The 24,856-nt window shown below is 40.9% G+C and overlaps 1 protein-coding gene across 30 annotated transcripts in view; it reads right to left on the bottom strand.

The window, feature by feature from the left end:
* CDC42SE2 (CDC42 small effector 2) overlaps positions 1-22,459 on the bottom strand; it is a 76,093-nt gene extending 53,634 nt beyond the window's left edge. For 2 of the 30 annotated variants that reach the window (XM_083816100.1, XM_083816096.1), the window contains exons 1-5: positions 22,103-22,428; positions 21,811-21,868; positions 21,580-21,703; positions 9,666-9,774; positions 7,105-7,177 (exon numbers count right to left, since the gene is read on the bottom strand). The gene's annotated coding sequence lies outside the window, so the exon portion shown is untranslated. Of the gene's footprint in view, positions 1-6,713; positions 6,756-7,104; positions 7,178-9,665; positions 9,775-15,816; positions 15,835-16,288; positions 16,423-21,579; positions 21,704-21,810; positions 21,869-22,102 lie in introns of those variants that run through there. The other 28 variants (XM_083816103.1, XM_083816129.1, XM_083816099.1 and 25 more) reach the window with 27 other exon arrangements.
* Between the last annotated feature and the right edge of the window lie 2,397 nt (positions 22,460-24,856).

The following is a 24,856-nucleotide window of genomic DNA, read 5'->3' as shown; positions in this document are numbered from 1 at the left end:
TGTTTAGCATTTGTAGTGTCATAGGAAAGAAAATACTCAAAAAAAATAGCGTCCATTTTCAACTGCCCTTCCTCTAGGTAAAAAAAATCATTACTGAATAGCAGAAACAGAATAGGGAAGAAAAGAAACTAACCTACCGCAAGAATTCTGAGTATCAATATGTAACAACTGATAAAACAGATCTTTTGTTGAGGCTATATGTGAAGTAGTAGTTCACAATGAAAACAGAGAAGGAAGATTACATTTAATGGAAAGCAACCCAAACCAATCATTTACATTAATAAGCTTATTCAGAGAGTACACAGGGAGCAGAAGTATTTTAATATAGGATGTCAGACTGTTGCTTAGCAAGAGGTAGAAAGGAAATCATAGTTTTTCTAGGCCTGTTATTTTCAGGTCCTACCCTAACTAAAGGGTCAGAGAAGATTTTTCACTTCATGTTACCAGGTTAGCAGTTCTCTACCTGAAAGTCTGTCTCTCTAGGAACAGTGGAAAAAATTTTGGGGGTTTATGCCAGTAGAGAGGAACTAGAATCTCCGTAAAAGGCCATAGGAATTGCAGCGCTTGCTGCCCATCAGATTACCAGAGTATCTTGACAAGGCTGTACACTTATCACACTCCCAGTCAACAGATGACTTCCAGATACCATCTACGACCAAGAGGCTGTTTGTTACTTGTCCCATGAGCTGCCACCTGTGATCTAACTCTGGAAAGACCATATATGACAGATATGCAATAACGTGTTAACATGGGACATATGCAGACAGTCTAGCCCATTTCCTGGTAACCTTGTGAGAAACAGGTTAGACCTTCCCTAAAATACTTCCTCTTGGTACTTCTGCTGAGGTCTTAAACCCCATGTGATTATTCTGAATGGGCCCAAAGAAAGGCAGCAACAAACAAGTGTAATTTCTGCAAAGGAATTTCAGTAGAAGTTTACATTCGGAAAAAAAACACACCACCTTTATGGTTAACTGTCTCAGTTCTGTGTCACGTAATAACCTAGGGGAAAGCGAAAGGTCAGTAGGTTAAATAAGGCCCTGAACTATATAACTAGTATTGTACCAGAACCATAACTCAAATACTTCCAGTGCAACAGGAACTTAACTGTTCTACTAATTCAGAATTTGTGATGCCTTAACCTACAATCATAGTCTTTCTTCTGTAGCAATACAAGATCAAAAAAGGTGCACGTACCATGTTTATTTGTAATACTATTTGATACTTGATTCCACCTATTCTTTTTCTTAGCCTAATTCCATAGCTATCTCTCCATTTGTATTGTATAGCTCCATAATGGGGATGGTAGAACAATTGCTAAGAACTTCATGTTAAAGACATACATTTGCTAGAACCAAAAGAAAACAACAACAAAAGAGACAACAAAGCACTATTATTTCACATTAGCCAGCACACGTGCAGAAGTAACTAGACAAATAAAGATGTGTAAGAGTCAGAGGTGGGATAGAGTAACACAAGGCAGCACTGAAATAACTGTGATTCTTGAATATGCAGTGCAATGAATAGTGCTATCTGGTGTTTGATAAGAAAGACAGCATTTGCTTATGTCACCACTACATCTATTTCTGAATGCTTGAAATTATATATATATATACACACATATACATTATATATATATACATGTATATATATAAAACATACACACACAAACACTCAGTCAAGCATAATCCAGCCAGAGAGGCACAGGCCGGTTTTGCATCAGGAATAAGAGAATTATTTGCCTGCTTACACTTCCTCCCCAGTTTAGTCAGTAACAGAAAACATTCTGATAGTACCAATAACTGGAAAACAAGAAAGATGAGAAGGATTAAATAATGCAATACATTTTAATACAGAGAAGGAAAGAGACAGACATGACTATTCTTTGAATTATCCCTGTCCAAAGAAGAAACTGAATCCTTGAAAAACACTGCAGCTAGCTCATGCTTAGGAAGGCATGGACAGCAAGATATTACTTTGTTCATTATATTAAAAATAGATATTGCAAAATGGTGTCTTCTGAGAAATCTAATATTTGAATGAAGACTGTTCCAATAAACATGTGCCAGATCAGTCTCCCCTGGACACTGGGTAGCATCCAAACTGCTCAACCAAAATGCAACAGCCCTGGGCATAAATAAACATGCAGACTAGTTATCTGTGAAAATACAGAAAGAAAGACATCTGTGAAACAATCATATCTAAAGCTGAGTGTCGGTGAGACTTCCAAGACAGTATTTTGATTCTAGGTGCCAAAATTCTAAATAAATGATTACTGGAACACATGTCCTTCAAGGAACAGAGCTTAAAGTGCTTTTACAATTAAGGGAATACCCAGTAACTGTACATAATGTTAAAAACAAGGGTAGAAAATTAGCCATTCTACGTCCTTCAATATGCTGTAGCAACTGTTGTTCCAAAAGAAGACGTCAGAGTGATATGGCTGGCAGAGTATTTTCTGTGGGCAAAGATGAATCTGAGGTTAAATTAGGCCATTAGCAAACGTCTGTTCGTTATTTCCTCTTTCTCTTGGTACTAGACCAGTAATATAGAAAAGACTTATCCTTTTCCTTCTTTTCAAGAAAACAGACAACAGAAGTATCTCTAAATGGCCATGGTCAGAAGTTACACCTGTAACTCAGGAACAAGATTTAGATAAGGTACAGGAAGCAGATCTTTGCTTAAGTTCACTTTTGCACCCAGCCTGCTCAAGGACCAGATTCTTGGACTTCATGAGCTCTTCTGTGCCTGTGACCTACCGACTTACTACATTTTAAATTTCTCAGGTGATTTCATGCTCTAGTATACAGTTCCTTAACTATGTGATGTCTAGCAATCTAATTTGACTATATAACACATGCACATTGTCTGGTAGCTTTTCTAAATGGATAGGCATTACACACTGGAGGATAACTACAAAGCTGATGTACAGAAGACAGATAGGAAGTACTAAATCTCTGACAAAGACTATTAAAACTCCCTGCGGCCTCTCTGGAGAAACGGGACGCCAGTGCTCAAGTAGTCTTAGAACATTCTTCTTCAGCATGCTAACTGCAGATGGCACTTTGCGCTGAGCATTACACAGTGCGTGGGCCCGGGGCGTAAAAACCAAAGATATGATTGCAAAGCACACTGCACGCATGAAGGCAGGAAGCACACAGAGCCTTTTCAGGACGCCGTATTTCACACTGTATATAAGCTTATCCAGTTTAAGATAAACATTACCGCATATGACTGCGGTTCCAGAAAGAAAAAAAAAAGAAAAGAAAAAGAAATCTTAGAGAACAGAACTTCTCCATCTGTTAGAGAGATGCTTTAAATATCATTTATAAAGTACATTCTATAGCTAGTTATAAGTCTAAATTTAAAACCTTGAAAATGAAAGATCTCTCAGGGCATGCACACAACATTTCAAGCTACAGTAACTGAACATCATGCAGGTTTACTTTCAGTTTCTAGCAGCATCTCTTTGGGGACCTCGGGATTTCCTTCCCTTTACCTCCCCATTAGACTACAAGAGAGCTTGCCCACAAAGCAGGACAAACCTGTATTCAATTTAACAACCAATTTTCTTGGCACACTCTCCTATACTACTTTTTGCCTAATATTCTTTTCATATGGACAGGTGTAATGCAAATTGTCTTCCACAATAGCAAATTTCTTATTGATCAACTTTGTTTCCTAGCCTTCCTGTTTTATGGTTTCCACTGGCAAAAATCCTTAGTGACTTCATTCCTCATGTTGCACTTTATTGTGGAAAAGCGACAGGAAAAGTTACACTGTGGACTTCAGCATTAATATTGTTCTGGATCAGCTGAGTTCTACTGTGAAATGGGAACAAAGTGTTTCAGCTCTTTAAAAAAAAGATTTTTACCCCTGCTCCCCCATTTAAGAAGCCGTATGAGTGAGTTATACAATCCAGCTGCACCCCAATGATTTGACCCAAGTTTTAAAACAACTGAGGAGGAGGACAGAAGTTACTTAAGCTAAACTGAAAAAAAAATAGTCCTTCATCAACATCTTACGTGCTTTTTTTTTTCTCTACCCTTAAAGTGAACAGCACATGTCAATTTTAATTACTTGAGTGAACTAAAACTTCTGTGTTGCCATTGCTCCAACTTCATGAATCAATTGTTAAATTAAGAGTCATGCAGAAGTGACAAAAATACGGTGGATGAACTCTAAGCAATTCCACACTTACTTTCAGGAAATGAAAACTCATGAAAACTTTACACAGAAAAGACAGCCTACAAACCAAAACTGAAAGCCGTATACGACAAAACCAAGGTAATAGAAAAGACTCATTTCAGACTTTGAAGATATGCAGGGTTTTCTGTGGTGGTATCCAGATGCACGCTACCACAAACAGCCTGCAAAGGTTCTAGGTTAGTACTCTGGGCAGCCAGAGTGTGCTGCATAAATGTTGCAGAAGCTCAGAAGCTTTTTGTGCTAGAAGTGAATCAAATAAGGTTTTTCTTAAAGAAAAAAAAAAAAGTTGTTTCTAAAATTCACTACTGTTTTTACATTACCTCCATATAGGACAGAAACATTTTTCCTACCTTCCCCCCAGCCCAGTACTCCAGACCTTTAGTGAAATAAGTGATAAGTAGCAACACCAGAATGGAAAAGGAAAATACTTTTTTTTTTTTTCCTCTCCAGACTGTTCAGAATTTACTCCAGGCAGTTTGAAAGTATTTGTTTCAGAATGTCATAAGGCTAGACGAGGAAAACACTAACTGTGATGACGAGCCACAGGCCTTAATGCTTTCTCTTCCTTATGACTGGAAATCCATCCACCCACTATATGGTCACAATCCTGTGACATGAAAGACTGGCTATGCGAAGACGCAAGTCCAGACACACAACTGCAGGGGCGAAGGGGGAGTTAAAGGGTTCTCAGCAGAGAAGTAGCTGGGAATGGCTTTGGTGCAGCACTGTCCTGCACCACTGTCTTGCGAACTGCCAGTCTGAACCACAAAATAATTGAAGAAATACATTAGAACCTCAGTATTTTTTTTTTTTTTTAGGCTGGAATGGGACATACTACAAGATGTTTAAGGAGATTTTGCACTCACCACTTTCAATAGCTGTTGGTGAGGCAGGCCAGGAAGGCTGTACTTCCTGACCTGTGACTGAAGCTTCCTGCAGACACTCCTGGAGCACATACAGAAAGGGCAGCCAACAGGTTGGGAACACCCACTGCAATTCACTTGTTTCTGGCACCAGAGCACAACACAAACATTTTTGCACTCTGCAGTGCTCTTTGCTCCCTGCCTCCCCCTACTCTCTGGGGGCATCACCACTGACTCCAGTGCTCCAGTCAAAATCCTCTCCCTTCCCCACTGGAGTCTCCCTTCAACAGCTCCCATCCACACATAAGCCCTCCTGCTGCTTGCAGTACAGCCCCTACTCTCCTTAAAATATTCCACCCCTTTTTCTTGGTCTGTTTGAAGAGGAAGACATCACCAAGATCTTCCACCTGCCTTTATTATCCCTGTGCCTGCCACCCAGCTGCCTGCCTTCTCCCCCTTCCATCCATCTCCAACATTTTCATGTTTCATTACCACATCTGACCACCATTTCTTCCCCTCTCTCCCTCTCCCACCCCACTTCTGACAGAATCCCAAGGACTGAGATGTCCCATCCCCACACACCATCCCAATTCCCCAGTGAAGCTTCTTTCATGGGGTGGGTACATGAGCTTCCGGCAATGCTTCTGAGGCAAAATATCAAGAAACATCAGGGACAGCTGGGGTAGGGTGCAGATCCTGCCCCCACTGTAGGACGGCACCTACACTTCCAGTCTCGTACGCTGGTAATAAAACTACCTCATCACGGACTTCTCCGGGATAAATTCATGCGCAGACTCTTTCTTCCCCAAGCTCTCTGGCAGAAAGCTTTTACAAGTAATAGTGAAGTCACTGCTGAAAAAAGCAAGTACGCTTATAGAAAGGAAGTGCTCAACGTGAAGGATAAGCCCAAACATGTCGGGTATTGTCACTCTTACTCAAAATACTCCAGAGTTGTCAAACAAACTTGGGAGAAGGGAGAGAGGAAAAAGGAAAGAAAAAAAAGCCCGTTAGCCATTAACAAGTTATTTAAATGAAATTCAGCATACTTTGACTATTTTTAGAGTAAATAATCAGGTTTGCTACTTGAATTACACACTTTATGAATAGTGCTCAGAAGCACAAAGAGCAAGTTAAAATGGGAAGATATCTATTACTTAGTACCTGAGAAATTAAGTAGTATTTTGCATGCTTTGCTTCCAGAACAGAGCTCTGTAACATGTTCCACAAGTGATATCTCTTTTGGATGAAGCAGCATATGTAACAGCTTTTGTGCATATTTCCTAACTTAGTGTTACCCAACAGAATCTTTCTCCAAAACTCATAGGATTTTTAGACAAGAGAATATGAATTGGGAAAGGAGAACACTGAAGTATAATTTACAAGCTTCCAAAATTAAAAGTTGTGCAGAATTAAAAAGAAATTATCAGTAATTTCAGGATTTAACTGTTCCACCAGCACTTGTGGAATCATATCATCTTAGAGAAGAGTTAGGTATTGCAAACATATTTAAGAACCTTAGTTTGAACAAAGGAAGAGGAACATGAAATTAACGTAAAATAAGCAGAAAATGAATACAGTATATTCTTTGGTAAGAGGATTATGGAAAAAAAATCTAGATAAAACATATGTGGCTGCACATACCAGAAATACCAGAGTCTACTGGGGCAACAAGACAATTTAATGCTGTCAAAAATAATACGTAAAATTAATTGAGGGTCACAAAGCACCTGGACCTCCTGTCAAAGCTGGTCTGAATTAGATATTAATATTAATCAACGTTTTTATTATGAGTACAAAGGAAATTTGCATATCATAACTCTGCTGGACTTCTCATCAGGGGTTTATCACCAGGGAGGCACTTGAAATGCTTTTCAGAATTCATGAGAAGTGCCATGAAACCAGATCCAATCTACTTAGGTTAAAAACTCTATCATGCTTTGACGGTTTTGTTATCACAATGAATATTCATAGGTTTATCATCTGTGTTTAGCTCAACATTTAAAGTGAAATGTAAACTGGCAGTATTGCCTACCTGTATTTCACAATTTCAGTAATTCTAGTCCTTTCTGTAAGCAGCAAGTCATTCACTGAAGATATCCCCAATTCTAGAGAGCAGGAAAAAAAACACAGTGTAAGTACCTATTAGAGCTGCCAATACATATTATTTATAACAAAGAGTAACATGATTTCATGTTAGAATGAAGAAAAGAAAACAGCTACCAACAGTCAGCCCAGAGTCAGGAATTTCTTCACCTTTTTTCCTTTGCAAAGAGACGCAGGTATCATAACTCATGGAAGGCTGAAAGCTACTGCCATCAATGAACAAATTCAAGGACTAGAATCTACCTTATTTACTGCAGTTTTGGAAGAAGCATTTGCTGACTTTTGCACTCTTGGCGCTCTTTATTCTTATACTAACATATTTCCTTAAGAGTTGAGGAACTACACACTTTATTTTTAAAACACACATATATATGGTTATATTATATATTGTGTGTGTATGTACACACACATGCATACATGTGGTACGTTTTTACATATATATGCAGTAGTAGCTTAGGAAGTAACCAAGAAGCATGGGTTCAAAGGCAGCATCTGCTTAATTTTGGCTGCTTTCTTTGCTAAGGTAAAACTTTAATATTATCAGGGGCTGGTGGAAAGGCCATAAACCAGATGCATATTCCAACAAACTGTGTGTGCAAGATTAGCTGCATAAACCCTCTCACTGATCAGGCTTCAGATCACTGTCAGTAGCAGGTAGTTCAGGAAATAAGTGGTTTGTACTAAGTATCTAACAAAAACACACAACTTTGCAGTTACACCTCATGACGTCTGTGAGGTTCAGCAAATGTGTTCGTTATTAAATATGTTTAGATGTCCATGCATGACATCTACTAACAAGTTCAGAAGTTCTCGGCAAAAAGATGGATTACAAGAGCTGCAATCAGTAACAGAGAGGAAACACAAAAAGAGCTGTCTCTGACCACCAAGAGCCACTGCTCTAGAATCTGCTATTGAACTACTAGGGCCAATGGATTATTTCCTGGTGCTAAACCTGTGTTAGAAACAGCAACAAACTAAAATCCAAAACCAAAACAGCAACAACAAAAACAAAAAAACCCACTGCATTCAGAGATCGTTCATGTGGATTCATAAACCATCCTGTTTGCAGTTGTGTATCAAAACTGGGCTTCAAAACTGACAGAAGCAATAACAAAAGCAGAAGAAAACCCCAAACCACTCACTTCAAATGTTCACAAGAAATATGGCAGAAGTCACAGTAAACAAAACTTTATGCATTTCCTATATTAAATGGGGATTGTGGATTTTTTTTTTTAATTTTTATTTTAAGTATCTTCTACACCTGAGCTTCCTGGTGCTACATCTTCCACACTAAATGACAAGACATTTGCTTGCTGATTTTCAGTGGCGGCTTGTTTGTCATATTTAATCCTTTACTGCTCACAAACTGAGGAACTGAGGCTTCTGTTTCTTCTCAGGCTGACATGTCAGATTTAAAAAGTAAAATTACATTTGTTTATTTACTGCATAGTTCTCAGAAAGAGACAGGGAAAATCTACAGATTAGAAACAAAGAGCTGAGGCAGATGAGCACAGGTAAAACAGATTATATAAACGAAGAAAAACAGCAAGTCAAGAGAAGAATGCAGGGGAGGAAGGTAGGGAAGAGGGGAAACTTGTCTGGACAGTGTTACTTGTCACAGACAGAAAGCTTTGATCACCTTTCTTGTCAGGACAGAAATTTGGGTGGTCAAAAAAAAAAATCACAGCAGTGGATTACTAAGAATGACAGTATTAGGAATTAGCTATAACTGCCTTAGTGAAAGCAATGCTTGACTGTTACACAGCCACAGAGAACTGTGTGGAAAGAACGAGATTTGTCTCCTTTCTTCAGCTAAGGAGTCAAAGAACAACTTTGGCATTACACCTTGTGCATGTTTAGCTACTTCATAAGAACAAATAGGAGACAAAAATAAACTTTAATTGATGCAACAGTAAATTTGACCAAGCGTATAAAGAGTGTAGAGTAGATGTATTGAGGAGCTAGAGAACAACAGGCCCTGAAGTTTGGACATCAGGTCAGAGCAAAGCATGCGGTTGTCCACACAGCAGCAGACACCCAGGGAAGACACTTCAGTATCATGATACTTTAGCAGTTTCCTTGACTTTGAAACATTAAAAACTTAAACACTTGGTAATAATATACATGCTTTCACTGAACGGTTTGCATGAACCCTGAAAAAAAATAAATGACCAAATGAAAACTTCCCTCCATACAAACTATATTCAGAGTATCTGTATGTAGAGTTCGGGGTTTTTTTTTCCATGCCCTTGGAAAATAACTGTATCAGGATAGTTTGCTGCTCAGACAAAAAAAAAAAACACACAAAAAACAACAACAAAACAACAAAAAACAACAAAAAACGAACAGCTAAACAATCAGCCTGTAACACATGACATTGCACTGGTTGCCCAACAATTTTAACAAAGAACCAAATAAAATCCTGAAAGCCAATAAGGCTGACAAGCATTCTTAAAATCTTGTAACTAATTGTCATTGAAAGTTAGCTACCTTGTACTTGAAGTATATGTGGCCAATAGCTGAGATAAAGGCAGGAGAACCAACTAATTCAACCTCAGCTGAACATAGACCTCCTCCCTCAAAGAGAATGCAACTGAACCTGAAACATAAGATTCATATCGTAAGTTTTCATATCATGTAAGTTTTACCGAGAGAAAACTGAGATAACAGTGCTTCAGCAACACAATGCTATGAGATTGTTAGTACAGAGCACACATTAATTGGCCATTAACAGCACACGTAACATCCTAAAAACATGTAGACTGAGTTTCTATATAACCTATGTTTATAACTAACAATATCAAATGTAAGAATATCTATATTTGCAAATTCTAAGCTTCGTCTTTCTTGACTCCTCTTTAAAAAAGAATAGACTAAGTAGAAAAATAGATGAATTTCACTTTCCTAAACTGTAACATTCAAAGCCCATGACCACACTGTAAGAGCAGCATCAACGAACAATGGAAGCTCCTCACAGAAAAAACTTTTAAAGTCAGTTACAAATAAAATTCTGGACCACTAGTTTAAAGTTGTGTCACAGCTATTTAGAGTCCCGGATGAATGAAGCCTGTAGACTAAACCTACATCCTAATGGACAATTTAATTCACAAAACCACTTCTATAAGTGGAAGACTTCTGGCCTGAAATGCTACTAAATTAACTGGCACAGATTACCCGCCAGCAGAGTGGAAAGAATGGTGTTTGCAGGCACTGCCAAGGCACACTACTAATCAAGCTGTAACCACTGTCTTCGAAAAGTTTGGACAGCTTGTTGCAGACTTACCTACGCCTCTCACTCATTAAGACAACTGTTATTTATAACCAGCATTCTAAGTGCTAGCATTTACATAAGAACTTGAAGCTTTCTGCTTGGTGAAAGCCTTGTTTTGGGAGCTAACAATTCAGTACGTTTCCTCTATTTCTAAGTTACAGCTAAACTGCTGGCTTAGCCAGTTGCCAGAAATCACTAATATTGCAAGATTCACAAGATTTTAGAGAACCCAGATGTTGGACATCTATTTTGATGTGGTAGCTACAAGAGGATCATAAGCATTAACAGATTTACGCAAACTGTTATTAGTAAGTGTATCAAATTCAGAGAGAAAACAATCAGTGGAGCCATGTAACATTTTCAAGTTGTTTTCAAATTACAGAGAATTGGTTCAAATTTGATGAAGAACTTGCATGAAGACACTATATGTATACGAAGTGCAAGTTTTAAAAATGCGTTTGTATCTTAGGGAAAAATATTTTCTAAACTAATGAAGCTGTGGGTTTGCAATAGATGAATAGTTAAATGCCCTGCAAACATTCAGCCACTTCCATTTAAAGAAACATAATCAGTTTCAGCACTTTGATCAGTATATTGATAAGAAAATGATAATCTAAACTTTTTGTCATTTTTTTTATCTTCATTATGTTAACAGACTTTTATATATATATATATTTTTTTTTTTACAAGCTATTAAAAACTATTGAGAAAAATATAAAGGATTAATCTTGCATCTGAGATACTTCCATGTCTCTATAATACATACATAGTATATATACATAGGTTTTTAATCATCCTCCCATTCCAGTCAATGGCAAACACTTATTTAGAAGTGTTGTCATATCTTCAGTCACATGCACGCAGGAAGTGATGGAGAGCCAGTAGATCATATTTTATTTCATTATGAAGCTTCTGTTCATCAATTCATTTAATGGAACCGTTAAGGAATGTGAATAGAATTATTAAGTGCCAATGAGTTCAGAACTGTGAAAAGCTAGAAATAAAAGGCTGTAAGACTTATGAGAAGTAAGATCAAATACAAGTGGAAGCACAAAGAATCCAGAAAGCAAGTTTTAGTTTCTCCTATTGCTACCAGAGATGTGTCTTTCAAAACTAAAATCTTTTAGAGGACAATTTAGAGCCAGAGTTAATATGTAAATAATTCTAAAGGAGGAAGGTATCTCTATTCACTGGCCGCCTAGGAGAGGACTTGGAACAGTAGCCTACTTAAACTCTTCTCTGAATACCTCTTTCCCCGTTTAAACCTTTTCAAGAGATACTTCGAAGACACCAACATTAAGACATTTCAATATTTTATACTGTTTATGCTTTGCCTCCAGAAATCTCCCCCAGGGAGGAGAAGGGAAAAAGGCAAAAAAGCAAATAATCCTCTTGGAAACTACTTGGAGTCAGGCGCTTAGAAGGCTGACCTTTAGGTCACTTTTATCTGTGCCAGCGTCAAGTTTTCCTATTTCATCTCTGGTCTAATGAAATTCTTTGGCTCATCAGCGACACAGGTGTGTTTACTTGGATGCTTAATGGACTACACTGCATGAACACACTATGGAAACGACTGAAAGATACGTAGGAATACAGAAACGCAGCTATGTAAGGCTTGAAATCTTGTATTCCACTCCAATTAGACATCCTGCACTTTTAGTATGGAAAACTTGCTTGTATTCCAATGTCTGAGTGGCTAAGCCTTTCATAAAGAGAAAGAAAAAGTAAACTGTGGGCTAATACTTCTTTCTCAAATTATTTTCACAACCACACAAACCTAAATCTCACAGAGATCTCTTTCACTAAAAGTAAGGGCTTTCCTTTTTTGTAAGGAAATGGCTAGAAGAGGCTGACGCTGTCAGGGTTTTGGTGGGAGGAAGGTGGATTTACTGCCTGCTTCTGAGAAGCGTACCAGTCTGTTTTCATACCTGCCAACCTAGAATCTGAGAGCCTGACGTGAATAGCTTAACTGATTCATGAGACAGAGAGTGTAATTTAGTCAAATTTTTGCTTCAAAATGTACTACGTATAATACCTTGACTGCCCATTTTAAATCACACAGACGACAATCAACCACAGTGCTAATACTAATCCTGTACGTAACAGGAGTAGAAGGGCTGAGGTAACCAACAGAACACAAACAAAACCCAACAGACTGGTGTTTCTAGTCCAGTCCATCCCGAAGTTTTGTCTTTTAAAGACCTGGAAAGAGAGATATCCAGCTGCTGGAAACTGAACATCTCCCCCAGCAAGCAAAGAAAGGGCCTAACAAGTCACTAGCTATCCAAATAGCTCCACTACCCACACAAATGGTTTCGGCCTTTACAAAACGCAGCCTTCAAAATCTGCAACTTGTTTTCATAAAGGCAAAGACTTTCAAAGCCTTCACTTCCCACACTTACCCCCTCTTAACAGGAAGCCTGGCATGTCAAAGAAAAAACACCTCAGTGAAACCACTATAACTGTGACAGACTGCATACAACAAACAAATATCATTGTAAAAGCAAAATGCAGTGAGTGACCTGAATACACACGACGAATCGGCTCTACAGCTGACTGAGAAACGTCCGGACAGCCTGACTGCATTCGTGTTATGTCAGACTAATTATCCTGGGCACGGGCAGCTCTCATGAGCCTTACCCGTCTCGTTTGAACTCCAATGCAGAGAGAGCATTTCAGCTCTGCGCTCCATGTTGGTGCTTTTGCACGACGGTTCCTCTGTGCAAGGGGAGAGCAAAAAAGCCCGTTCTCACAGGCCATCGAACACACAGGTCGATAGAACTTGGGCTGCAGTCTGAACAGCATCAGTGCTTCCTTGATTCTCAATATTTTTAAATATATATATATATATTTTTAACTAATAAAGTCAACACAGCAACAGAGAAAGAAAATCATCCTCCAACCCAGTCTCTCAGCTTTTCAGCTTACTCGGACTACAGTAGTAAATAGCCAAGAAATGTCAGGTGTAACTTGTCCCATCCTCAAAAAAAAAAATCACAAAAAAACAAAAACAAAACCTCAAGAGTCAGTCTCCCTATAAATTCCCATTAATTTGTATGTTAATCTGTAGTCAGCATTGACTGAATAAATTATTAAGAAAATAGTCTACAATGATCCTCATTGTTTTTAACCAAACCAGTTTTCAGCGCTCCAGAGCAGATGCAGATCCTCTCAAGAATATTCCCTTTTGTAATTAAAACTAGCATTGACTGCACTTCAGAATTACTGCTGTGTCTAAGGCAACAACTGCAGGTACAAAAGCATCCAGACAGGCCTAGCTAAAAAGGAGAACCTAAGACACTGTCAATGACTTAACAGAAATCACCAAGACATGAGCTACCTGTACTAAGCGTGCTTTGAATGTAGCTCTAGCTGTAAAACACTGACTTTTAAGCCTCTCCATAAGTTCTTGGAGAGGATGGAACAGAAATTTTGAAGTTTCTTTGCCAAATTTACCTGATTTTTATGTCATTTTTCTGAACAGAAAGAAAACTCAATAATTAGCCACATTATCTGATTGTTTCAGTGGATTAGTTTCAGAATCACAAAAAAAAATCTGATAAAATGATGCAGCCAATGTTACTTACGGTCTAATTTTTAATTAAGCAAAGAACATATATACATCAAAGAACAAGCAATGCTTGCAGCACTGAGCATATGCAATATTAAACACAGGCTCTGCCTTTACGCTCCCCATACCCCCCGCTACACACACACATTACCATGGTGATTTGTAAAATTTTCTGTCTCGGATTTTTGAGTAGTACACTGTTTGAAATGCTCTCATCAGCTTTGAATAGATGCAAATACAAATTAAGTTACATTTAGAAAAACAATAAGCCACAGTTTGATAAAGCTCTTTTTAGAGCAGAACACTAACAAAGATATCTTAATATGACCTCAGCCAGTAGATATTAAACCAACAAAGCCTTCACATTATGCTTTCAGTCCCTGAAAGAAAGGAAACTGAGTTTAAGGATTAGAAAAAAAAAAAAAAGAAGAAATAGCAGACCCACTGCATAAAAAGCATAATCTGGAATCACCCATTATCTGTGTTAGCATTTGAATAGTCATCTGCACAAGTGTTGCTTTCAGAGCAATTAGTTGTATTTTCATAGAGTTGTGTTTTCTTTAAAGGAATTCTTAATTTATATAGTATTTCACCAAAGTGCACATTTGTTTTGACTATAACATGTTTTGAGTTTCCCAGAAATGGGATCGCTTTACCCAGTCTACTTCTAACTTTCGGCATTAGTTAAAAAAAAAAAAATCACCTTAAGAAATAAGCATCACCTTACTATCGATACATACATGTATCGTGAAAACATAGAATGCACAGGACTGGAAGGAAAGACAACAACTGCTGGTTCGTTGTGCCCCAACCAAAAAGTAGGTTAAACAAACAAATCCACCGCAACTTTCAGTACCTAGATTCTCCTGCATGTACTACGACAGTGCCTCATACTTTGGTTTGTGAAACACGTTGGAATACAACTAAAGCAATTATGATTCTAACTAAGAGATTCAAGGGACAAGACTGTAACTCTGACTCCTAGGTAATGACAAATACCACCCTTGCAAATGTGTTCTTGTAAAGCTGTAGTGGACTTTCTTCAGGCACAGTTGTAGTGGGTTTAGGATCTCAATGAGATTTTCACCACCAAGTTCATGATAGCCAGTGCTTCACTTGAAACACTCAAAACTGAAAGGAGTCACTCACCACTCCTATTGACTGCCCTGGAAAGGGCTAGAGTAAGTGGAAGAAACGCTTAATAACCATGCACGGGTGAAGAAGAGGCTCCAGAGCAAGGATTTACAGGCTTTTCTTTAGAGCCCGCGTAACAAGCTTGGCAGTGGTGCAACCAGGGGGATGGTCCACGAGGGAAAAAACAGCGTGTTAGAGCCGATTATGTGTTTCACAATAGAGTGCCTATACTGACATACAGCCCCTTTGAATTTGCCTCAATACAGCCTTAAGTCCCACTAGCATTTTTCAAGAGCATCACAAAGCTTCACTTACCCATTACAAGACAGCTTAGCAGTAAACAGGTTACAGCGGAGTCAAATAACAGAGCTGAACACACCTAGATTTATCCTTCAAAGTCACTATTTCAACACTGAAATAAAAAGACTTGATTATGCAGCAAGTCCTGGCTGTACCAGCCACACCAATACCAGTGGCATGCTCCCCGTGAAAACAGAGTGAAAGCAGATCGCTTAAATATTTGTGTAAGATGATTTTCTGATAGGACAACAACAGAGGGGAAAAAAAAAAAAAAAGAGAGAAAGAAAAAGAAGAGAGAGAATGTACCAGAGTTAATGATTTAGGTAGTCTTTCATTAGCTCCATAAATGATTTCCTCCCACCTACCAAGAGTAGTGCCAATAACACTTTTTCACAAATTGGCAGTATCTGGACGTTACAAAATGGAAAAAAAAAAAAGTTATTCTTCAAATGCACCCTGTGCTTGAGGACAATAAGATGAAAAAACAACTAACAAGCAATATGCACATTAAATACCAAAACTAAACCAACTATTTGAAGACCACTCCACCAGCCCCATCCCATAAAAAACAGAGGTTACTTAGAACAGTTTGTCTGCTTTTTTCTAAGTAGACAGACTTGGATATGTCACCACCAAATAAAAATCTGCTAAGCTCCTGTTTCTGAACTACTACGCATGCTTTGGACTACAGAAAAGTGTTTCTATCAGATCTCAAAAACTGTTTATACAGTTCAGGTAAACAAGACTGCTCTTAACTTCAAACTATCTTTTTTTACATTAATTTTACTTTGTTTTGATTATCTCAAGGAAGAACAAACCTTACAAAACACAACTTACTCCAAAAAGGACTTCAACATGGAATACCAGGGCAAGACACCATTCACTTGAAGGGTTAAGAGGGGAAACAGGTAATTGAGCTCAAGTGAAAATTTGTTCTCAGGAAGCTTTAAAGGAGTAGGTGGAGTTCCTTTAGCAGCTGGGGTTTGATGAGAATAGCTGCATCACGTGGGGCCAATTAAAAGACACGTTATCAGTCAGCACAAGAATTACTGAACATGAGCCACAAGATAAAGCAACCAAAAAAAGTAACAAAGAGCTTTCTGCATGTAGTAGTAATTCAATGTTTAGTAGTATTACTGATTTCATGAGAAATCGGGTTGCAATTTATGGATGCCCTGTTTAAATCTTGTGCAAAAACAGTCTCCAAATTCAGTTGGTGACTACAAGAAAGAGGACAGATATCCCTTTACAAAAGGTGAGGAAAAATTTTATATATATATTTTATATGTGTATATGTATATATAAAATCCATACAAAAATAAGTCTATGATTTAGACAGAAAATGTGCTAAGTATAATATAGAAATTTCCAAATTCATTCAAAAAGACACTTATTTTTCTTATGGGGACAATTGAAATTTTGACTGGAAATGCTTTGGTGATAATGTACTTTCTATCCTGTAGAAAGAAAGCTTTCTTGAGAAAACACATCTGAACTGCATGCGGTAACTGATAAAAGTTCAAGGCATGTACAGTCAAAAAAAAAGAACTGTCCAGTAATTTGTAAAAAAGCACGAGACACCAAAATACTCAACAAACAATGATGCGGTCTGTAACCAGTTACTTGGTTCATGCATTGTTTTGCCATTATATTGTGATTTATATACCCATGAAACAAATAGCTCTCTGTTTTAGCTTAACTGGTTAGAGATAGTTACAATATTTTACTCCTGCTTGCCTAAAGCACAACCATAAATACAGTACTCTGTTGTGATGTGAAAAGCTATTGGGTCAGACCTGTCATCACTACGTGTGATCTTCCCCTAGCACTGGGAACCCTCATCTGTTTATACGAAAATTTCTCCTCTATTATGCCAAAAATGAATCGCTTTTTCTCTCCTCTAGTACCTCCTCTCCTCCCAGGAAGCGGCAATGGAGACAATGTTTTATATAGCGCAAACGAGTCTTACCATAGCCCATGGTGGGGCTGTAACAATTATATATGGTGGGGAGAGGATGCAAATTCTGTCCAGCAAAGAAACTGACAGTTTTCTAGTAGCCACAGTATTAAATCACAGCCTCAGGTAACTGCAATAGGTTAGACCTTTGGCAGCACTACTTCGTGGCCTACACTGTGATCCGTACCTTCAACACCAAACAAGCAAGCGATTCATTGAACACAACCCAGGGACATCCATTTAAGCTCCGTGTTGAATAACCATAACTTTGAAGCAAGATGAAGAGCAGTTCCCAGTTTTCCAGGGAGTGCAGTTGTCAGCAGCTTGCTTTCTCCCATGCATCACCCCGGTGCGCTGCTGGATGTGCACAGAGGAGGTATCTGTTCTCCCTTTTGCATATCATGACGAATACTACCGAACTGATTGGACAGACAGTTAAATAAATCAGAGCAGGAAGTTAATTTAAGATAATTCATCCTCCCAGGAAGCTTGCAAGATCTGCTGATGATAACCCTGACACCTCATGTCTTCCTCCTTACACCCTCCACTCTGAACCCATCTGTTAATAAAAACACTGACAAGGAAGGTGGAAGAGCGCTCACATAACAGTGCTTTTGTTACAGGCAAGAAAACTTCTGTTCCTATCGGAATGGAGACGAGAAGCTATTGAGAGAAACTTCTGTTCCTTTCGGGACAATGGTAAATCACTGGACTAAGAAGCTGATGTGCAAGATTAAATTACACCTGCGCACAACACACAGAGGTAGAAAGAGACTGGAGGGGTCCTGAAGCGCTGCTACCTAGCTATGCAACAGGCACCAAGAACAGGCCCTCTTACAGGGCACTCTCCCAAACCACCCTCCTAACTTTTTTGCATTCTTTTTGTTGAAAACAGTCAGCGCTCTCATCGCTAATCTCCTCTTCATCCTGCCCATTAAGTGCAGCCCCTACTTCAACGCAGTCAGCGCAGCTGTTTGATTATTCTCTCACCCACTTTCATTTGTTTCAGGTAGCTTGTGTGAATTTAGTATTTCTTGACATCATCAGTAGTCATGCAACAGAACAAGAGATGCTAATCATGTAAGCCCGACTTGCTTCAAAACACCCTGAAATCTTTAAGTGACTCAAAAGCCTCTTGAGATTTACTGATTTTTTTTTTCCAACCAAAAAGGAATCCAACCCATCCAGCATGCTTCACAGAAACATTCTTCCTTTCACCCCTATTCACCCCCCCATTCGCTCCCCCCAGTTCAGCTACAGAAAGGAACACCATGTCCCTGCTTTTCAAACATATCTCAATCTAGGCTATTTGTAAGTTTGTTCTTGAAAAAGAAACATCATTCAGCTGTGCAGTCATCATCATGTATGCTTAGCTTCCATAGTACATCTAAAGCAACAGGAAAAAAAGCAAGAGCACTCTAATACTTTAAAAAAAAAAAACAAAAAACCTGAATGTTAGCCCTGCTTTAAGAATTGATAAAATTGGATTAGACAACAGGCGTGTATGTCCTAACTACATATATGGAGTAAACAGCATCAAATTCCCTACAATCCTTCAACATAATCAAGAAAGCATTTATTTGTACTTGAGGTATCAAAACAGTGACTAGCATTTTCACAACATCCAGTTCTTTTAAAACTCAGTTGTTTGCTAACACGCAAATATTAATAGTAGAAGACATGGGACTAATACTAAACATGTAGGGCAGTTAGTAGCAAACGTGTTTGCCTGAGGTGACACAACAAGGTTGTACGAAGGGCCACATAATTCATCACCCCTTTCCTCGTATCTGAGTATACAGAGAAGCACACAGTGAGAAAAGATATCCAGAGCTAGGGAGGTCACCAGAGATAACTGGGTCGTTCAGGTGCACATTTATGTGACGTGACAGTGTCTACTACCCGGCAGAACCATATCTACTAAAAACACGCGCTGCAGCGATGTATTTCGTGAGACACTGCTACTCGATGCCTAGACTCGGGCTGTGAAGTGTAATTGAGAGCTGCAAGGAAGTGGCTGAAAACTGAACAGTCATGGGACAACTCAAAAATAAGTGTAGTTAGTCCTATTTGAATTCTACCCAAGTACTCGGTGGTACTGACCAGAACCCAGCGATGTCTGCACAGAAACCAGAAATAACAGGAGTCATTACAGTACCTGCAAAACAGACTGGCAAGAGATTTTCTTAGCAATGTATTCTGCTAGGCTTGTATACAGTTTGCCACGTGACAACAAGCTCAGCTCACAAAAAACGAAACAAAAACCAAACAAAGACCCGCAAGAAGGGTGCTTTCAGAAAGTACTTTAGAATTTTTTACATTATTGAGTAACTTAATTCAGCATTATGCTTCATGCCTAAAGGTTGGTCTATGAATCATAATTAAACAAAGCAAGTTTCTCAACACTACCATAACTTTGAAAAAAAATCCTGAAATCCAGGAAACTGCCACCTCAATCATAAACCACATAATGAAATGTTCTCCTGGTAATTCATATGTCAGTAGCGTGAAGAAAGTCATTTGTGTTTGTATAATAGAGTATTTGTATAATTGTAATGCTAGCAAGAAATCTTACTGGAGAGAGAAAGAAGAAACCCCTTCACACCCCACCTTTGAGGGTCAAAACGTCTGGCACAAACATCTAAAGGGTTTGTGCAAGCTCTGAAAGGTTTGCTCAAGTTACCAGGTGCTGGACTAACTCCTCCCCTTTGGACAGTGAATTATAGCAGCAACTGCTGATTAATGTCATTTCACCACCACAAGCCATTACTCCTTCCAGAAATGCAGAACAGTGTCGATTATGCTTCTTGTTGGAGGAAAAACGTGAAGTGTGAACATCTAATACATCTTGGTTACTGCAATGCTTCCATCCATAGGACACGGTTCGATTTCTCGACTCTGCCCTAGGACTAACGTTTTGATCATCGCAATGAATGCGCTGATACCCAGGAAAAAATCACAGTAAAAAAAAAAAAAAAAAAATCAAAAAGTCACTTTGAAGACAAACTGAATTTCTTTTCTACCCTTCCTGTTTCTAAAGCAACTATATCTATTTTTTGGACAGTAGAAGCCATGACAGGATGTTCAAAACATTTCTAACTGCCTTTTCTTTTGTCACCGTGTGGCTTGACACCATGTCCGCAGGCATTCCCCCAGATGGCTATACTGCAAGCCACCATAAAGATTCTGACGTGCTTATCAGGTCAGAATTACCAACAAGCTTCGAAGTAATTTGTTTTGTGTGGTTATATGGCAGTGTAAGTAAATTGTCTACATACTGTTCGTGAAAACAGGTTTTATATCAAAGATAATGCGTGGTACAGCTGCAACATTTCTGGAAAACAAATTACACCTGCCAACAGGTTCAATGTTCTTCATCTTGTGTTCCAATGGATTAGAATATTTTGTAGACTGTATACTACAGTCTTTTGATTTCCTATCTATACATCTTAGGTCTAAATAAGCAGAAACTTCACCAGGAAGTTTCTTGAATGCTAAATGATTGATCTCCTGCAGAAGGGAGAACACCCTTTCCTCAAAGCAGAAATCATATAGAAAATATAAACTATTATTAAAAATAATTTTAGGTATTCAGACAACAGTATCCAGATTATACTTTCTCACCTAAGCTAATTGGCAAAATTAAATTTAAGAGAGCAATGAAGTATGTAACAGTACAACAATTTACGTGCTTACATGGAATTTATAGACAGCGAGATTTCACTGCTTATTTGAGCTGCTACTTAGATCATTAACGCCTGAAATAATTTGCTTAAACCCAGTCTGCAGTGTTATCTACAACGATCCCTTTTAACCTTGAAGAAGTCATTACAAGTGAAATTCAGTTGTTTTATTACGTCTTTCAAAACTGTACCTGTCTCAACAATGTCAAGCACAACTCTCAGAAACGTATCTGTACCTAGACTGAGCTATTGTTGATCAGATGAGCTATGCAAATGGTATCGACTACGCATTCCTCGTGAGTGAGGAAAAACGCGCCTTCTGATTCTGATCACCATTTCTTCGGTTAATTACAGGGAAGCACACAGCGTTACTGTTACGAGGGCTCCCTGCCTGCTAAGATCCGAGGCCGGCTGCCTGTCCTTGAGGATGAAGTCAGGCCCATCACCAAACAAAACAGACCCAGCAAGAACTTCGGGCAACCCCTCACCGCAGGCTGCACGCGCTGCTTCACATTAAGGCGCCGTAGCCAGGCGAAGGAGGTAGCCAGGATACGAAGGATGTCTTTGCACCGGGTGCGAGAGAAGCCCGTTCAGGTGCACGTCGCTGAAAACCTAAAGTTTTCGTGGCAAAGCAGAAAAAAAAAAAAAGAAAAGGCAGTAGCAACACCACCGCTCCGTTCCCCCCCCCCCCCCCCCGAGTTCAGGAAGGGAGGACTCACGGTTCAATTCATGCCCGACCTCCGCGGGAGGAGCCCCGGCTCGCCGCGCTGCGCCGACCTGCCGAGAAGCACAGGGCACGGCGCTGCTCAGCCCGGGGCCAGCCCTGCGGGCGGAGCGGGGCCCCGCACCTGACACCCCCCGCACGGCCGCCGCCGCCGCCCCGCCAGCGCCTCCGGGGCTCGGCGGCACCGACCCAGCCGCGCGCGGCCCCACCTGCCCGGCTCCCCCCACCCACCGACCGACCGACCGACAGCGGCGGCGGGGCTCGGCGCTCCCTGCCCCGCCACTCACCGCTGCCCGCTCCGCTCCGCTCCTTTGTCTGCCCGCCCGCCGCGCCCCGTCCCCGCCGCCCTCCTGGAGGAGGCTGCGGGCGATGCCGGCGGGGGAGGCCGGCGCGGTCACATGCAGCGGGGCGGGCGCGGCGCGGCGCAGGGCCCCTCACGGGCTGCCGGCGAGCCCGGCCGGGGCGGAGGTGAAGATGGCGACCTCGGCGGCGGCGGCGAGGGGATCGGATCCCCGCGGCGGCCCGCACCGCACCGCACCGCACCGCACCGCGCTGGGCTGGGCTCGCCGGCAGGGGAGGGGACAAAGGAGGCCGGGCGGCGGCGGCGGCTGCCCGTCAGCCCTCCCCGCGCACCGCCCGCTCCTCCTCCGCCGCCGCCGCCGCCGCCGCCGCCGCCGCCCGGTCCCGCCGAGCCGCCGCCGCCGCAGCGCCCCCTGGCGCCGGGGGGCGGCCCCGCTGCGGAGCCCGGCCTCGGGAGGAAGCCTAAGGCCCCGCGCAGCCCGCTCAGGGGAAAACAGAAAGGCCTGCGTTGGAAGGGGCTCCGGGGGTCGCCCAGCTCCAACCCCCTCGGCACAGCGGGGACCTCTCCCGGCGGAACTGTGTCCCCTGCGGGACAGCACCCCAGGGCACGACGGCGGGGTACGCCTGGCCTCGCTGAGTGGCGACGAACCACCAAACGGTTCGCTCATCCGAAATAGGTGTTGCACCGCCCTGAGTCACTACGCCGTGCACTCTGCATTCGCTCAGACCATGTATTGTCTTCCAAAAAATAAAAAAAGTTCCACTTTTCTGAGCTACAGGTGGCAAGCATGAATCAAATACGAAACGTGGCACGTTGACACCTCAGCTCTGTCATGTTCCCGGTCCCCAGACTGCGAGAGGCCGCTATCCTCCTCCATCTCACCCATGTGCTGCTTGTGCTCACCTGGCACGGCCTGCGTGCTTCAGCAGCATGGGTTAAAACTGAAAATGTGGCAGGGCTAAAGAGTTTCCAGTTAGCTGAGCTTGGGCAGTGCCACAGAGGAAGAAACAGGAGAGACCATTTGGCTGCAAAGCATATCAAGCATATCTAAAACTACTCAGAACATTTCGGTCTCTGTTTTCAGCCTGTATGAATCCCTCTGACATTTACACTTAACACAGATTTCTTGTCTTTAAAAAAACTGCATCACCTGAAAACTTGTGTTTTGTTTTCCAGACTTTTTTAATGATTTTGCTCATTTTCCATAGATGTCTTCACTTGCACCCACCGAGGTACCAGATGTGGTTATGTCCAGATTGCCTTCTGAAGGGTGCAGCATGAAGGGTGTTTGAACAGATCCCCACATCCAGCCGCTGATCTGCCCTCCACAGCCCCATGCACTGAAAACCACCAGTCCCAGCCCTGTACTCTACCGGTGGTGTTTCTGTTGCAAGTGTTTAGATGATGGATCATTATCTGATGCCTGCAAAGAACAGCTGCAATCATTGTTACCATTCTGTTTAAGCTTCTCATTACTCTTAATGGACTTCAGTTCGCAAGAACCCTGTGATGTAGAGAAGTATTATGCCCATTTTCAAGATGAGAAATTGCTGCATAAAGAGGCAGTATAGCTTGCCTCAGGTCATACGTATAGTATGTGGTAAAACAAGAAACTTAACAGAGTTTGGATGCAGATCCAGTCAGTCTAGCCACAAGTTCATTGTCTTTCTCAAGCTCTGTTTCTCAGGAGTCGACTCCTGAAAAACTCTTGGGAATACTGAAGAAATTCTGAAGAAGACAGGCTAACATAAATTCTGTTGAGTGGCAGCTTATGCAGGAAACTACATAGTTAAATGGAAATGTTGTGAGTAGGCATATTTACACAGAAAGCTTTCTGCAGAAACATTATCCTGTTTTGCTGAGTGTATAAACCATGAAGGGGAATGGGGAATGCCACACAACTTGTCACTTCAATACTGTGCACTTAAGACATGATGTAAGTACAAACTTCCAGCTCTTACTGGCCACATTCCACGCAGAAGTGGGTGAATCACAGCAACGTTGCAGGATGTTAGGCCAAACGTGCTTGCACAAGAGTGATTCCCATGAAGGACTGTCCACATTAGCAACACCACTGTATTTGAATGTTGCGGCATTCACATCAGACCCCGTCATAACACATGGTCTGAATTGTTTCCTGTGGCAATTTCTAGTAAGGAACAAGGACGTGTGAAGTGTGTGCCTCCACAGTTATCCATGTTAGATTGGTTCTGGCAATGTTCATTGTTTCAGGCGTCTTCCCTGCCACGTGTCTCAACAGACACTTGAGTGCCCAAAGGCACCTTGTGTAGCCCAAGTAGCATAAACCAGCAAGAAGCCAATGTCTCCAAACCAGGTTCAGCAGCACAATCAGGAGATCCATCTACATTGTAAAAGCATGTGCCAAAGACTTGTCAGAAGACGGTCATGTGCCAGGCTGCTTCTGGCAGTGATGGTACATATTTAGCTGCCATAGTTACTAACAAAGAACTAATCATGTTGTGTATGAGAACAAACTGTGTATAGAGCCAGCCATGCTTGCAAAAATACTCAATTAAGCCTTCAATAAATTGAACTGAGTCGGACAAATGAGCTCTGACCAACAGTTTGTACTTTGCTTCATTACAGTTAGTTCCTCAAAAACACAGCCACGTTGTCTTTAGCACTTTCTAAGTACCTCTCTTGTGTCCTTCTGACTGAATACTGACTGTTCTCCTAATTTCTTTCCCCTGTGACAGTCCTGACAATATTACTATTACTA

The sequence above is a fragment of the Anser anser genome (assembly GCF_964211835.1).
Source record: "Anser anser genome assembly, chromosome: Z".
NCBI classification, from domain to species: domain Eukaryota; kingdom Metazoa; phylum Chordata; class Aves; order Anseriformes; family Anatidae; genus Anser; species Anser anser.
Note: the sequence above shows the minus strand (reverse complement) of the source record. Positions and strands in the feature narration are given on the sequence as shown.